This window comes from Centruroides sculpturatus, unplaced genomic scaffold, assembly GCF_000671375.1.
Source record: "Centruroides sculpturatus isolate CEXI.00-Female unplaced genomic scaffold, Cexi_2.0 scaffold234, whole genome shotgun sequence".
Taxonomy (NCBI): Eukaryota; Metazoa; Arthropoda; class Arachnida; order Scorpiones; family Buthidae; genus Centruroides; species Centruroides sculpturatus.
Genome location: NW_019384411.1, coordinates 430,243 through 436,351, shown reverse-complemented (window position 1 = coordinate 436,351; position 6,109 = coordinate 430,243).

Below are 6,109 nucleotides of genomic sequence, written 5' to 3'. Positions count from 1 at the left end.
CGCCAGTTCGGCGTGTTTTTACGCGGTCGGACACGCGGATACGTGGAAAATTAAGTGTTTCATTTGAAATTAAATTAATTACATTAATTATTAATAATGTGAGAAATATTCTTTTATGTAAGAGAATTTTGGCGCGTTATAAGAATAGACCCGTATATTTTATAACGATAAGATCGTAAGTTCTAAGAGTCGGATGACCGGTTAAGACGGCAGCCGCCGCTCCCAGGGTGCCGTCCGGTCTTTTCCGTCGTTTATAGACTAAATGCGCAATTTATGGCCAATTCCGAAACTTAATTCGTATATCGCGATATAAATTGTGACGGGTACTTTAGTAACGATGCTCCGTGAAATTCATCCAATAGTACACCTGACCTAAATTTTTCATTAGCTAAATGCTTTTAAAAATTAAAATTTTCAAAAATGTTACTAAAATATTTAAACGTTTCCTATTCCGGCTTTCTCCAACAATCGGGATGTGGTAAAATATTGTAGACGAGGAAAAAGGATTCCCAGGGAAAAAATGAATTTCCACTTCCAATAATCGGAGGTAAAACGAAAGAAATACGTTACAAGGACAAATGAATAAAAACTCGCATTTTGAAACTACGTGTTGCGCTTACGTAAATGACGCATCGATCGAAACATTGCGTTAGTTACCGACATCGTCTGACTCTGACGTCACTCGCCGCTATAGCGCGCGCATTGCACCCGTGCAATTTCGGGCCTTTAATTAACATTGTTGTACGATATAAAAAAATATATAGAAAAAAACTAAAACGTCTTCGAGCTTTCGTCCTGTCCAATTATCTAACTCGGTGTTTTTCGACCTGTGGGTCGCGACCCCCAGGGGGGTCGCGAAGTCTTACATTGGGGGTCGCGGGTAGAAGAAAAAGACGAGTGTTTGTAGGTTCTACACTACATTAAAAAAACTACAATTTCAGCGAGAATTACGGCCCATCCCAGAAAACGATAGCGGAAAAAGTGTTGAGCTGATTTGCAAATGGAAATAAAAAGTAGAAAAGTAGAAGCTGAAATTTCAGAAAAAAAAAGGTCAACGGTTCCCTGTGCGTAATGTTATAATTAAGGGAAGTTTCATACTTCGTGCGTGTTAAATTGTCGATTCTTCTGAAATTTCCATTTTAATCAACGATAATTTGTCTCAACAGAAAGAAAATTAAATACATAGTTTTTAACATCACTAATATAGTTTTAATATGGCCCTAGGAGGGTGGCCAGAATTTTTTAACTCGTAAAGGGGTCGCGTATTCAAAAAGGTTGAAAAACACTGACCTAACTGATGTCGTGTCTGGAAGACAGCTAGTTTTTTATGGGATAAACATTAAGTTATTTATTTTAAAACAGTAAATTACTTATATAATCGTTCTTGTAAAATCATTCACGCAGAAAATATTATTAATCAGTAAAAAGTACAAACATAGTTCGTGAAAAGTATCTTATCCGGTTTTGTTTGGTTTATGCTGCCAGGTTCATTCAACACCGAACGAAAGACCATGTCGAACTGTATACATAAACCATCGTCTTTCTCGGGAACCGATCGGGTCCAATTTCACCCGGTGACGGAGAAAGACCAATCCGGGACCGAGAGAGGGGATTAATAACCAATAAAATGACGATTCGCAAACGAAAAGATATCCGAGCCTAAGATACGAGGACACTCGGTTCTTCGCCGCGGCGTCCCACCTGGCTAGGTCCCCGGTTGGGGCGCTTCCATCTTCGTCCTTTGCCCACGTATCTCCGAAAGCTATAGACCTTCGCGAGAGAAACTTGGGACATTCCGATCCGCATTTACCGGACATGGTTTCCCCTTCGACAACTGGACTTAAAATGCAACGTCCGGTCAGCGAATGGAAACCGCCCTGGTCGCCGGACTTTCCTCTTCTTCTTCGAAGGCTACGCGCCGAAGTATACGAGGACTTAAACCCTTCGTGACTACGAACTTTTTGTAAGTTAAATTGTCTAATAAACGGGTTGTGTCGTTTGTAAACGAGATATAGATCTCCGACTCGGCCGTTCCCATGTATAAAGAAATGTGTATTGTACATTATTGTTATTGAATTAAATCTGAATAGTTTGAAGGTTTCAGAATGTATTAGAAGCATATTTTTTATTAAAATTTAAGTGCAGAAGTTTACATTTATCTTCAAATATCCTGGTTGATTGAAGTACAGGTATCCCTCGTACGACACGGCATTTCTACCACAGGGTTTCGTTCTAACACGGTTCAAAAGCTGGGGATATCCCCCCTACAACACGGTTGGAAAATTCTCCGTAATCTTCCTGTAAAAAATCCTCTTCCCAATTTTTAAGCACAAACTCCATTAGTAGATCTTTTTTTCCTTCGAGTAAGCCTTTTATCTCAAATTTGCCCATAAATTTTAGAATACGGGGTCGTGTTCGGTAACGCGGAATTCTCGCTAAGTCTAGTTGAGCCGCGATGTTGAACTCGTTTTTAGCTACCGCTCGACTCCTCCCGCCGCTAGAATCCTATCTAGTTCAGTCGGCTTCTTTTATCTACGCTAACTTCTACCAGCCACGTCGTCGTTTTTGTCTCGTCCTACGATTTGCGAGATGGCTGCTGGTGTTGGACCAAACGTATTTTATTATAACAATCACAATGTTATTCTCTCGTTGGAATCATTAACTCGTTCTAAAATGACTTGGAAATGTAAAATTATCATACGTCGGTATAACAGATTCCGAATACGTGTTAACGGCAGATAACGGGCTATTTCGTTGATTACAATTAATAATTGCTTCATTAATTTCGTCGCCATCTTACGCGGCTTCCATCTGAATTATTGTATCGGTTACTTCGTCCTTTTCTACCGTTCGTTTGCCACAATTGTCGTCGTCGTAATTTTAACTTCGTCCATCATTTTGCCCGGTTGTCTGAGAATAATCGTTCCGCCATGCTCGAACACTCTTCGCTCCGCCCAATAAGCCACTCAGAATTGTAACTTAGGTGTTCCGCGTTACTGAACACGGCTCGGGTAACGTTCGAGGTGCTAGATATATTCTAGGACCTCGGGTAACGTTGTCTTTGCTTTCGGGTTTTAGCCTTTAAGACTGTCACTGTGTTTTCTTTTTATAGATTAACATTCGTATTTAGTAACGTTTATTTAAACATTTTTAAATAATTGTTAATAATATTTTTTAAACCGTAGGTAAGTAATCATTTGTAAAAATGACGAACGAAATACATCGGTATGTCTGTACTCGAACACAAATTCTGGGAAAAAACCTCGTTCGGTCCTCGATTGAACAAACTCTACCCTCTATAATAAATTTTCGATTAATAACATATTTTTGTTTTTATTTAGTCATACATTTTTATGGTAAAAAAAATGAATTTAATGAATGAAAAATGCTGATATTTCTGATCAAGATTAATAAAAGAGCACCCAAGATGACGATACTTTGTAAAAAGAATAATATTTTTTGTTGACTTTTAGAGCCTAACCCCGTGTTTTGTACTGTATTAGTTCTTTGTTTCGTACAGCACGGATTCGCATAAGACTACACTTTTTCGGAACGTAACCATCGTGTTATCCGAGAGATACGTCGTCTTCTTCGTTTGACTGTCAGTCGTGTTCACTTTATATTTCAATGTCGGGATCGCCGTTACTATCCTCTTACATCATTTGCTCTCTGTAATATTATGAATCAAACTTTCTAAGTCTCTCGATATCGGGCCGAGTAGCCCGATAGTTTACAGTGATTTCATAAATCGATATAAATTTGATGGCGAGTGAATTATTTGCAAAAGCGCTTCCTACTGACAGTGACGCATTGCGCCGATGTTTAATAAGAAGCATTTTCATAATCCCGCTTCCGCTCGTTATTTTGCGTTTAAGAATAGGTTTTTCTCCACGTCTGTAACGCCTAAATAGGGGCCAATCTCTTTAAAAAGACCTCTCCGAAGGCATCCCCCTAGGCAGATCGTCCAAGTATCGCGTTTCCATAACTTAACCAACAAGAACACTTTCAAATAGAGTAAAGAAGAAAACAATGGTGGAATTTCATTGGCTATAAGACATTTTCTCATTTATTTTCGCGCGAGGAAAAGTTTACGCGTTACCGTACTTACGCTAATTGTTTGCGTAACCGACCATCGAATGTAAGAAGGACTTTAAAATAAAGTTTAGTAGAGTGGAAAATGAATCCGGATTCTACTGCTAAAAACATTGTACTACCATCGAGTGAAGCGGCAACGTTAAGAACAAATGTTAATTGGCTTAATTATTTTCCTATAATATTACTTTTTCGCTTTGTCTATATATATATAATCGAGACGGGTTGATAATAATAATAATAAGCGCAGAGCCCAAACGGTTAGGAGTTGAAAGTTGAAATTTGGTACACAGTTAGGGTACGTCACGAAAACGCACACTAAGAAGGGATTTTTCGAAATTCCTCCCCACGGGGGAGAGGGGCAGGATTAAGGATTAACACTTCCATCAACGATGGAAGTGTCAAGTAACAATGGAATTGTTAAGAGAAAGCGACGCGCGAGACGCGGATGCATTTTTTTCGTTTTTGCGGGAATCGAACATATTTTTAGACCCGTCTAAAAATTCTCTAATTAGTCTGGAAACGGGGAGACCCAATTCTTGCATTCTGTGAAAACGGGTAAGGTTGACTGTAACGTAATAATCTTAATCTTCGCTATCGTTACTTTTGCCCGAGCAACGCCGGGCCTACCCGCTAGTTATATACAGTCGACTCCCCTATAAGACAGTAGATACGTTCCATTCTTTAGGAATCCGATTTCTTACGAGTCCTTCCAATCACAGCCCGACACGTGTCAAGTTTACGGACTAGGGCTGTTTGAAAGGTTTTCTTCCATAAAATTAAACGATTCTAGACTAATCCGACTCAACATTTCCAAAATACGTATATATTTTTTGGAAATAATCTGTATAAACTATGCTATAAACAAAAAATTGTAGCATTACTTACCGAGTGTGCACCATTTGACATCGCCGTTGCTCAAGCTTGTTTTCGTCGCGGAACAGCTCAGCAAACGATTTCTGATGTTATTTTTCTGCAAAAGCTTCGCTGAACTTTGGAGACATCATTAATATAAATAATTTTTATCGCCGTTGAATAAGGAATGCTTCTTTCACAAGAAATGTATAAAATTAGTGCTGTATTAGACTTACGGTACCTAATTTACATACTGTACAGACGATAGTTCGCCTAAACTCTCCGTAGCGTGGCGCCAGGCGGCGGAAAGTATATATATAATTATAATAAAGTTACAATAAATTAAGTTAATATATAATTATATATACAATACCTAATTTATATATAATTAATATATAATTATATGTACTGTACAGTACCTAATTTATACGTAATTTATATATAATACTGTACAGACGATAGTAATCTCTCCGTAGCGTGGCGCTTGACGGCGCGGAAAGTAGTTCGGCTGCCCGATGACGTTTTACGTAATTATAGGAGCTTTTTACCAGTTTTTACGGATACTGTCGCAATTTTTTCGCTGTCTTATAAGAATCGTAATTATAGGAACCCGTTTTATAGGGGTCTACTGTATAACAGAGAAAAAGTATGACAATCGGTTCAGTCAATAAATGACCTCCCCAGATTTTTACATTTTTGGATTCGGAGACTGAAACATCGAGAAATGCAAAAAATTCGGGGATTTTTCTATATGCATGGATGTTACTAACATCCATACATATAGAAAATACATGCCAGACATACATGTGTGTCTGGCACGATTTTGTTCACCTTATTCGAAGCTTAAAGGCGCTAAAATTATGTTTTAGTAAAATACTGTATTAAGGTTTAGTTTATGTACTCATTTGTTACGAAATTCATATTTACTATTATGTACAGGGAGATTTATTAACCCGTGTTATAGGGGGGTCTATTGTATAGCCTTTACGAAAGGTCGTTGGACTGACATAGCGTCATACTGTAAGTCAAAGATGCTACATACGAATTAATTTTAAAATCCTTAGTAAATATTTACATAATATTATTACTGTTAATTTGTGATGAATAAAAAATATGTCATATTTAATTAATCTTATCGGGGTAATAAAATAATAAATTTAAA